Genomic DNA, 11,086 nt, shown 5'->3' with positions numbered 1-11,086 from the left:
ATCACTTCTTGGCCTTTTGGCTAAGATCAAGTGTAGTATCTGTTCTTATCAGTTTAATATCTGATACGTCCTCTATCTGAGGACAATATATTAAATGGATTTTTGGAACAGGGAGATGGAATAGGAGCTTGCTCCGTCCACTCCATGCATCAACCTGTTATTGCAGTACTTCCAGGAACGGTGCACCCCCTCCTCAATTGTGGTGTGAACTGACAGACTTGATTTTTCCTTGTTCTACTACTTTGCTTCTTTTCTTTACCAGACCAGGATGTCTACAGCTCTCTTCATGTTTTTCCCCCTGAGCTGCTTGTATGGTTGTTTCTTCTTCGTCTCTTTGTTTCTTTTCTACTGACACGTCCTTTATTCGTGGTGATGGCCAACCCAAGTTTTGTGCAATAAATGCTAGGGAGTAAAAAAAAAAAAAAGATCAATTGTTCATAGATGAGGGGGTCTATATCTGAACATTTTATTCAATTCCATTGGTCAGTATATCTATCTTCATGCCAGTACTATGCTGTTTTGACCACTGTAGCTTTATAATATGCCTTAAAGTCAGGTAGTGTGAGACCTCCGACTTCATTTTTCTTTCTCAAGATAGTTTAAGCTATTCGGGGCACCCTGCCTGCCACGTCCTCTTTTTCCTCCCCGGTTTGACACGGTTCCCTGGAAGGAAGGGCGGTGGCAAGGCCTTCAACGCCCCAAAAGAGGACGAGGCATAAAATGGTGTAATAGAAAATACTGGGATTAACGACACTAATTGTGTGTTTCTTGTTGCTGGTTGTGCTCCAAGCATTATATCAAAACGAATCAGAAAGCAAAAGAATTGGAAAAAATGATACAAATTGTACAAATTGCAAAACCTTGTTAATGACTGTTTAGAAAAAATTAGGTTGGGACGCCCCCATTAAGCAAGTCATGCTGCAGATACAGCAGGCAGAAGTGCTTTTAGAACTAGTCACAGAAAAGTACCCCATAGAAAGTAAACACTTACAATTAAAAAACCCTGCATTGAGCCATCCTGGAAATTTACTCCCCCACCACGGCACCGGTCCATTGCTATAAAACAATAAAAAGTCTAAGTAAACAATGTAACCTTTTAATCAAAACAAGCTAACCTTTAACCAGATTAAAATAGGTCTTGACATATTGCCTCACCTGTAGAATAATAGGAAAAGAAAGTCTAAACTCAGAAAACTACAAACACAATGTCTGCGGTTTAAGCCAATATCTTGCTGCTATTAAAATCTTGTGTAAGTGTTCTTAAGAAAATCAAAACGTGTACTTTCGCTTTGCTTCCCTGAACCTGTAACTTTACCTAAAACGTAAGCCATGACACAACCATGATTCTGTGATACCTGTTTCCTTGCCAAAAATAAGGGTATAAAATCAGTTAAGCAAAAATAAATCTAAGCAACTCTTCTCAGAGGAAAATTCTCTAAGCTGCCTCTTGGTGTTCTTCTCGCGCCGACGACCCTCCACACCTTCAGGCCCGTTCCCTCTGCTGCGGCTGGACCGCGGCACCTGCCCTTCCAGATAAATTTGGCTATTGGTTTTTCTATTTCTGAAAAGTAGGTTTTTGGGATTTTAATTGGTATTGCATTGAATCTGTAAATCAATTTAGGTAGAATTGACATCTTAACTATATTTAGTCTTCCAATCCATGAGTACAGTATGCCCTTCCATTTATTTAGGTCTTCTGTAATTTCCTTTAACAATTTCTCATAGTTTTCTTTGTATAGGTCTTTTGTCTCTTAAGTTAAATTTGTTTCTAAATATTCTATTTTTTTGTTGCAATTGTGAATGGATTCTTTTCCCCTAATTTCCCCCTCAGATTGTTCATTACTAGTGTATAGAAACACTACAGATTTTTTTTTTTCCATGGGCAGACACCAGGAATCGAACCTGGGTCTCCATCATGGTGGGCAAGAACTCTGCCACTGAGCCACCATGGCCTGCCCAGCACTACAGATTTTTGAGCATTGATCTTGTTACCTGTCTCTTTGCTGAACTCTTTTATTAGCTCTAGAGTTTTGCTATGGATTTTCGGGGTTTTCGACATACAGTATCATATCCACAAACAATGAGAGTTATACATCTTCCTTTCCAATTTTGATGCCTTGTATTTCTTTTTCTTGTCTGATTGCTCTGGCTAGAACTTCCAACACATGTTGAAGAACAGTGGTGATAGTGGATATCCTCGTCTTGTTCCTGATCTTAGGGGAAAGTTTTCAGTTTTTCCCCATTGAGGATGATGCTAGCTGTGTGTTTTTCATATATTCCCTTTATCATTTTGAGGAAGTTCCCTTCTATTCCTATCCTTTAAAGTGTTTTCAACAGGAAAGGTGTTGAATTTTGTCAAATGTCTTTTCTGCATCAATTGAGATGATCATGTGGTTTTTCTGCTTTGATTTGTTGATATGGTGTATTACATTAATTGATTTTCTTATGTTGAACCATCCTTACACACCTGGGAGGAATCCTACTTTGTCATGGTGTATAATTCTTTTAATGTGCTGCTGGATTCAATTTGCTAGAATTTTTTTTTGAAGATTTTTGTATCTATATTCATTAGATAGATTGGTCTGTAGTTTTCTTTTGTAATATCTTTGTCTGGCTTTGGTATGAGGGTGATGTTGGCTTTGTAGAATCAACTAGGTAGCTTTCCCTCCTCTTCAACTTTTTTTGAAGAGTTTGAGCAGGATCGGTAAAATCCTTTGTGGAATGTTTGGTAGAATTCACATGTGAAGCCATCTGGTCCTGGACTTTTGTTTTTGGGAAGCTTCTTAATGACTGATTTAATTTCTTTACTTGTGATTGGTTTTGTTGAGGTCATCTGTTTCTTCCCGAGTCAATGTTGGCTGTTCATGCCTTTCTAGAAAGTTGTCCATTTCATCTACAGTGTCGAGTTTATTAGCATAAATTTGTTCACTGTATCCCCTCATTACTTCCTTTATTTCTGTGGTGTCAGTTGTTATGTCTCCTCTTCTATTTCTGATTTTATTTATTTGCATCCTCTCTCCTCTTCTTTTTGTCAACCTCACTAAGGGTCCATCAATATTATTGATTTTCTCAAAGAACCAACTTCTCGCTTTGTTGGTTTTCTCAATTGTTTTCATGTTCTCAATTTCATTTATTTCTGCCCTAATCTTCATTATTTCTTTCCTTTTGCTTGCTTTGGGGTTAGTATGCTGTTCTTTCTCTAGTTCTTCCAAGTGAACAGTTAATTCCTCAATTTTTGCCCTTTTTTCTTTTTTGATATAGGCAATTATGGCAATAAATTTCCCTCTTAGCACTGCCTTTGCTGCATCTCATAAATTTTGATATGTTTTCATTTGCCTTGAGATATTTACTGATTTCTCTTTTAATTTCTTTCTTGATTGCTTACGAGTCTGTTTTTGAGCCTCCACATATTTGTGAATTTTCAGGCCTTCTGCCTAATATTGATTTCCAGCTTCATTCCTTTATGATCTGAGAAAGTGCTTTGTATGATTTCAATCTTTTTAAATTTATTGAGACTTGCTTTGTGACCCAGCATATGGTCTATCCTTGAGAATGGTCCATGAGCACTTGAGAAAAAGGTGTTCTCTGCTGTTGTGGGGCATACTGTTCTATAAATGTCTGTTAAGTCTAGCTCACTTATTGTATTATTCAAATTCTCTGTTTATTTATTGATCCTTTGTCTTGATGTTCTGTCCATTGATGAGAGTGGGGAATTGAAGTCTCCAACTATTATGGTAGATGTGTCTATTTCTCTTTTCAGTGTTTGCTTCATGTATTTTGGGGCATTCTGGCTTGGTGCATAAATATTGATGATTGTTATGTATTCTTGTTGAATTGTTCTTTTTTTTAATATGTGGTGTCGTTCTTTGTCTCTTTTAACTGTTTTACATTTGAAGTCTAATTTTTTGGATATCAGTATAGCTACTCCTGCTCTTTTATGATTGTTATTTGCATGAAATATCTTTTCCCAACCTTTCACTTTCAGCCTATGTTTATCCTTGGGTCTAAGATGCATTTATTGTAGATAGCCTATAGATGGGTCTTGTTTTTTAACTCATTCTGCCAATCTATGTCTTTTGATTGGGGGAGTTTAATCCATTAACATTTAGTGTCATTACCGTACAGGTAGTACTTTCTTCTATCATTTTGCCTTTTGGGTTTATGTGACGTTCTAGTTTGTTAGCTGCCAGAATACAATATACCAGAAATGAAATGGCTTTTAAAAAGGGGAATTTAATAAGCTGCTGGTTTACAGTTCTAAGGCCAAGAAAATGTCCCAATTAAAACAAGTCTATAGAAATGTCCAATCAAAGGCATCCATCCAGGGAAAGATACCTTAGTTCAAGAAGGCCAATGAAGTTCAGTGTTTCTCTCTCAAGTGAGAAGGCACATAGCGAACATAGGACTTCTCTCTCACCTGGAAGGGCACATGGCGAACACGGCATCATCTGCTAGCTTTCTCCCCTGGTTTCCTGTTCCGTGAAGCTCTCCTGGATGCATTTTCCTTCTTAATCTCCAAAGGTTGCTGGCTTGTGACTCTCTGCTGTCTGTGAATCTCCTTCATTCTCCAAAATGTTTTCTCTTTTATAGGACTTCAGAAACTTATCAAGACCCACCCAAATGGGTGGAGACATGTCACCCCCTATCCAGCTAAACAACCACTTTTGATTAAATCATATCTCCAGGGAGATGATCTGATCACAGTTTAAAACATACAGTATTGAATAGGGATATTCTGCTGTATTACAAAATGGGATTTTGATTAAAACTTGGCTTTTCTTGGAGACATACATCCTTTCAATCCAGCATATATGTCATATCTAATTTTTCTTCTTTTTACCTTTACCAATAGTCTTCATTTCTGCACTCTTCTCCACACCTCTCTCTCCTGCCTTTTCATACCTGCTTCTAGTGCTCCCTTTTGTATTTCTTGCAGAGCTGGTCTCTTGGTCACAAATTCTCTCAGTGATTTTTTTGTCTGAAAACTTTTTCATTTTCCCCTCATTTTTGAAGGACAGTTTTGCTGGATATAGAATTCTTGGTTGGCAGTTTTTCTCTTTTAGTAATTAAAAAATACCATCCCGCTGTCTTCTTGCCTCCATGGTTTCTGCTGAAAAATCTACACATTGGGCTTACATTGTATGTGATGGATTGCTTTTCTCTTGCATGCTTTCAAGATTCTCTCTTTCTCTTTGACATCTGACATTCTGATTAGTAAATGTCTTGCAGTACATGTATTTGGATCTATTCTGTTTGGGGTATGTTGCACTTCTTGGGTCTGTAATTTTAAGTCTTTAATAGAAATAATTTTCAATGATAATTTCCTCCATTAGTTTTTCTCCTCCTTTTCCCTTCTATTCTCCTTCTGGGACACCCACAACATGTATATTTTTGCACTTCAACTTGTCATTTAATTCCCTGAGTCACTGTTAATATTTTTCCATTCTTTTCCCTATATTTTCTTTTGCTTGTCAGATTTCAGATGTTCCATTCTTCAGTTCACTAACCCTATCTTCTGCCTCTTGAAATCTGACATTGTATGTTTCCATTGTTTTTTCATCTCTTCTACTGTGCCTTTCATTCTCATAAGTTCTGTGATTTGCTTTTTCAGACTTTCAATTTCTTCTTTTTCTTCATTCCTTGCCTTCTTTATATCCTCCCTCAATTCATTGATTTGATTTTTGATGAGGTTTTCCATGTTTGTTCGGACATTCTGAATTAATTGTTTCAACTCCTGTATCTCATTTGAATTGTTGGTTTGTTCCTTAGACTGGGCCATATCTTCCATTTTTCTAGTGTGATTCATTGTTTTTTGCTGGTGTCTAGGCATTTAATTACCTTAATCAGTTTATTCTGGAGATCGTTTCCACTTCTTTTACCTAGGATTTTCTGGCTGGATGACTTTGTTGTCTATCTGTTCTTTGACATTCAGTTCAGCTTATTCTGGACCTCTAGCTTAGGTTTTGTTTAACAGAGTAGAATTTTTCAGTTCTTGTTTTCTTGTTTCTTGCCCTGCCTACGTGGTGCCTTTTCCTCCCCACCCTTAGGAGGGTCTATTTAGGTATTATAGACCTAACTAGATTTTCCCAGACCAAACTGGCCTCCTGTCAGGAGGAAAGAGTCACCTGCATCGGTTTTCCCTGAGGGCAAGACTTAGCCAAGATTGAAAGACTTTCCTATGATGTCTCTGGACTCTGTGTTTTTCCTATCCTACCTAGTATATGGTGCTTTTCTGCCTGTGGGTCTCATCAGCATAAGGTGATGTGGTACCTTTGACTTCAGCAGACTCTCCCTGCTGGGGGCATGGTGGAGACAGAGTAGAGGTTGTAGGCTGGCTTTAATCACTTAAATTTTCCAAACCCTTGGGTCTGAATTCCTTGAGGGAGGGAATCCACCTGTGCTGGGCCCCACCCCTCTCCTGGGGAAAGCACAGGCTCCAGACACGCTCTCAAACAAGCTTGTTTCTGCCTATGTCAGGGGCATTGCCACCTGAGAAGCCCTGCCACTATATCCAAAGGCAGTTAAGCCTTTGTAGAAACACAGCCACAAAAAGGAAAGAGAAAAATCTTTCTCAGAGCAGGACTCCCATTCCTTGGGTTTGTGGATCAAGAGCACAAGTTGGTATGTTGCTTTGTCTACCTTCAGATCCTATGTGCCACCTCCTTCCCTTCAGGCCCCAGACCTTTCAAGTATTATGTGTTATCTGATCAAAAAGACCTCTGTTTCTTTCTTTTCTTTTTTCTTTTTCTGTCAGCCCTGCCCCGTTGGCACTGGAGCAAAAATCAGCAACCTCCACTTTGACTCAAGGTTCAGCTGAGCTGGGGGCCTATTTTTAGTAGTCAGAATTAGTTAATTAATTCCACAATTGGTGTTTGGTTGCACTCAGCCCCTGCTGCTGGTAAATTCTCTTTCCTTTCCCCTCTAGGAAGCAGCCTGTGGGGGAGGGGTACCGGCCGCTGAGGCTTGGGAAACTCATGGTTCTGGGGGACTCTCAGCTGGTCCAGCTGGTCCAGACTGGGGTACACGGTGTGTCTGGTCACTGATGTGGCCCCAGCAGTTGTTCTGTACTGTTCTTGGCTATTTACTAGCTGCTCTGAAAGATGAACTAAATTGCACACCTCACTAAGCCGCCATCTTGGCACTCTCTCTCCATTGACTTTTTTTTTTTATAAAAAATATGGAATGCTTCATGAATTTGCATGTCATCCTTGCATAGGGGCCATGGTAATCTTCTCTGTATCATTCCAATTCTAGTATATGTGCTGCCAAAGCGAGCACTCTCCATTGACTTTTGATGGATATTTGGGTTGTTTCCAAATTTGGGGATTCTGAATAAAGCTGCTATGACAATCTAAATATGAGCCTTTGCATTGACAGATTTTTATTTTTTGACTAAATACCTAGGCGTAGGACTGCTGGGTCATATGGTGGTATATGCTTATCTTTATAAAAAATTGTAAAATAGTTTTATAAAATTGTTACACCATTTTACATTCCCACCATCAATGTATAAGAACATCCTTAGCAGTACTTGGTAGTATCAGTCTTTATCATTTTAACCTATCTAGTGAGTATGTAATGGCTTCTTATTAGAATTTTTATTTGTATTTCCCTTATGGCTAGTGATGTTGAATATCTTTTCATTGTATATTGGATATTGGCATCTTTTCTTTTGAAAGTGTCTATTCAACTCTTTTGCCCATTTACAAAAATGTGGGTTGTTTTTCATATTATCAATGAATTGTAAAAGAAAAGAGAGAGAGGGAATAACAGCCTTTTACAATTCATCAATGATAAAAGCAGTGTGGTACAGGGTTAATTTCTTACACCTCTTTAGAACTTGATTTCTTCATATGTAAATGAAGGAACTGAGTCTATGTTACTGATTCCCAGTTGGAGCTTACATGTAGCTACTCATAACATAATATTTCAGGAGTCTAGCAGAACTATTACCCATTTTCTGATGAGAGTGAACAAGCTTATCAAAATATCACTTTTCTTAACTTTTTAGCTGTAAGTTTTTAAACTCAGCAGAGTGACCTAAAACAGTTTTGTTGACCTAAAACTGAATTAAAAAATTATATGTCTTTAATACCAATAATAGTTAACATTTATTGGGTGCTTGTGATGTGCTGAGTACTGGTCTAAATAGTAGACACAAGGGAAATCTTATTAAATCCCCCAAAGCAGCCACTACTTTGGCCACATTCAGTATCCTTTGGTTGTTAATTCTGAATTTTATTGCATTGTGGTCAGCCACTGGACTTTGCTTTCAAATGTACCTACATGATAAAAGTGAAGTAGAATATTTATAAAGTCACATTACCTTTCTTTAGGAAGGCAATGTGAAAATGATAATGGAAATATTAAACCTGAAAGCTTTATATTCTGATCATCTCTAAAATATATGATATTAGAAAGTTAAATGAGACTTTTTTTTTGATAACTGAAGTGAATCTGTTCAGTATAAGATAGAGGGCTCTTTCTAGCAGAGTAATAAAACAGAAATAGATTAGATTAAAGTACATTTATTCCAGAAACATTGATTAGGACCAGTTTTGGTGGACAGCAGGATATTTGATGTATAAGAGAGTGGAGGTGAGTCTGCGGAAAGACCAGCTAAACTGAAAATAAAAGAAAGTACAATCTCTTCATTTTCATCTCATTAGATTGCTGTTTTGGTTATTTATTGCTGTGTAACAAACCGCCTCAAAACTCAGTAGCTTAAACATTGACATTTTGTTATAGCCCATGATTCTGTGGGTCAGGAATTAGGGCAGGGCAGATGACATCAAGTGAGGTTACCTGGTGGTATTCAGCTGGTGACTGGTTGGTTTGCAGGGTCCAAGAAAGGTTTCCCCAGAAGTCTGGTACTTGGCAGGGATGGCTAGAAGGTCGGCTCAGTTGGACCTGAATGCCTATAAGTGACTTCTCCAGCAGGGCAGCCTCAGAGTAGGACATTTGGCACGATGCTCAGGGTTCTTGGAGGAGCATTCAGACTTCTGGATAGAGGCTGTAAAAAACTTCTTATCATCTAGTCTCAGAAGTCCTTAATCTGAGCCATTGAAGCCAGCCTGGATTCATGGGAATGGGAGTTGGACTCCACTTTTCAATGGCAGAAATAGTAGAGAATTTGTAGCCCTCCTTAACTTACCACCAATTCACATGAAACTGGTAACATTTAGCAAGAGAGCAGTTGCCTGACTCTTGGCACATACGTGCAGCCTGAGGACACAATTTGCTCAGAGAATGTGGAGTTGAGGAATGGTCCAAGGAAGATGTCCCCAAAGGAGCTCTGCAAAAGTCCTGGCTCCTCAGCCTGAGTGAGCGCACGCTCCATGCCTTTGTGCTTCCTGGTGCTGTCCTTACTCTTTGAAGATTTGCAGTTCATGGTGGATCAGCTCCTAAATGGATGGCACTGAAATAATTATGGAGCCTTTAACATTTTCCACCCTCATTGCCTAGTCTCCTAAGGAAGCTCACTAAATGAAATTGGCTCTTGTTTCACTTGTCATCATTCACTATTACTTGGATAGGGAGGCTGGCCATTTCCATGGCTATGTTATCGAGAAATATTAGAAGCTGGTGGCACGAGTGTAAACTAGAAACTGTGTGGGATCATGGAAAATATCATTGAGGAGGTCCATGGAGAGAGCCTCTTAACTGCAGCAGGTTATATGCAGACAACTGGTTGTTTAAACAGATTCTCGCTATCACCAGTTCAGCCAAGGTTTCTGTAGAGAAGGGCTTTAGAAAGGTACTTCCCAGAAGGTGGTGAACACAGGCTGGTGACACCTTCTCCCCAGCTTCACCTCTCCCTCTCTGCCTGCCTACCCCAGACTCAATCTCTGAGGAATCATCTCTCTTTCAAAGTCCAATCTCTTCCCTTCATTCACTTTAGTCAGCTGAGACAGGCCAACCCCTTCTAAACAAACATTGTAAAAGAACATAAGGCAAAAAGAAATTGTTTTAGAAAATACAAATTACGTGATTGAATCCAAGTTCAAAGGTACAGTTTCTTGACCCTAAGATAATACAGTCTAGCCCCAGAAGGCTGGGTTGACATTGTAGCCTGGTTTTTTTGTCCCTCCTCTAGAGTGTCTTTCTGATTTCCAGGCAATGTGCTTAGGTGCAGTTTTATTTGGTTCTTTGGACAAATGCGAAGTCACTTTAGTATTATTGCTAAAACACTTTCCTCTTGCTTTAGCTTGACACACCTTCCTCCCCTCTATTGTACTCGTGGGTTTCTGGCCCATTGCTTTGTTCCTGGCCAGCTGGGAGGGCTGAGGATGAGCTAGCAGACCCAAGCTGCTAACCACATCTTCTGCTTTTTCTATGACTTGCTGAAGAAGTGTCTTGGTCCTCAGGACATTGTAAGTCCCCTGGGGTAGCATGGCCATCTAGAGTGGGGACTCTGGTGTCAGGCTACCTTTCTACCTAACTGGCTCTGTCACTTTTGAATAAAAATAACAGTAATGATAATAAAAAAACCTCATAAGGGGCAGTGCAAGGGTGGCTCAGTGGCAAGAATTCTTGCCTGCTGAGCTGGAGACCCGGGTTCAGTTTCCAAAGTTTGCCCTTGCCAAAACAAAAAACAAAAAGCAAAAACCTCATAGGATTGTTGTATTAAATACGTAGGTAGATATAGAGAACTTTAGACCAGTTGTTGCCACAATCTCTCAAAGATGTTAGCTGAACTGCTGCTGATAATGCTGATGATTACAGAACGTCTTGCCTATATCGTAATATATCATGTAGTAATGGTTTCACAGAGGGTGAGAACTTCTACTTTTCCAGGGAAAAGCCACTACTCCTTGCTCCTCAGCTGTAGACAATGGGGAGAGGGACAGTTTCAAATAGTATATACCAAACTCTTTTTGGTTTAAGGGATATGGGAGCTGGAGGGGAGGAAGGGAGAAGAGAGCTGATAGAGAGTGCCTGCTCTGTGCCAGACCTTATGAGAGAGTTTTATATTACCTCATGGAATTGTCTCAGCAGGAGTGTGGGACAATATGTACCCTATGCCCCTTTCTAATTGGGGAAACTGAGGCAAATGTCTTTTACATGTCTAGGTCATGACACTAAT

General features: G+C 39.2%; 2 non-coding genes across 2 annotated transcripts; one reads left to right on the top strand and one right to left on the bottom strand.

Annotated features, from left to right (window-relative positions):
• Nucleotides 1-191, top strand: LOC143675334 (U2 spliceosomal RNA). The gene has a single exon (XR_013171561.1). It is a non-coding gene; the product is annotated as a U2 spliceosomal RNA (small nuclear RNA).
• A 6,980-nt stretch (nucleotides 192-7,171) lies between these two features.
• On the bottom strand, nucleotides 7,172-7,278 carry LOC143675195 (U6 spliceosomal RNA). Its single transcript, XR_013171438.1, has one exon. It is a non-coding gene; the product is annotated as a U6 spliceosomal RNA (small nuclear RNA).
• Between the last annotated feature and the right edge of the window lie 3,808 nt (nucleotides 7,279-11,086).

Source organism: Tamandua tetradactyla, chromosome 2, assembly GCF_023851605.1.
Source record: "Tamandua tetradactyla isolate mTamTet1 chromosome 2, mTamTet1.pri, whole genome shotgun sequence".
In the NCBI taxonomy this organism is placed as follows: domain Eukaryota; kingdom Metazoa; phylum Chordata; class Mammalia; order Pilosa; family Myrmecophagidae; genus Tamandua; species Tamandua tetradactyla.
The sequence above is the reverse complement of the archived record's forward strand: the minus strand, read 5'-3'. Positions and strand labels throughout refer to the sequence as shown.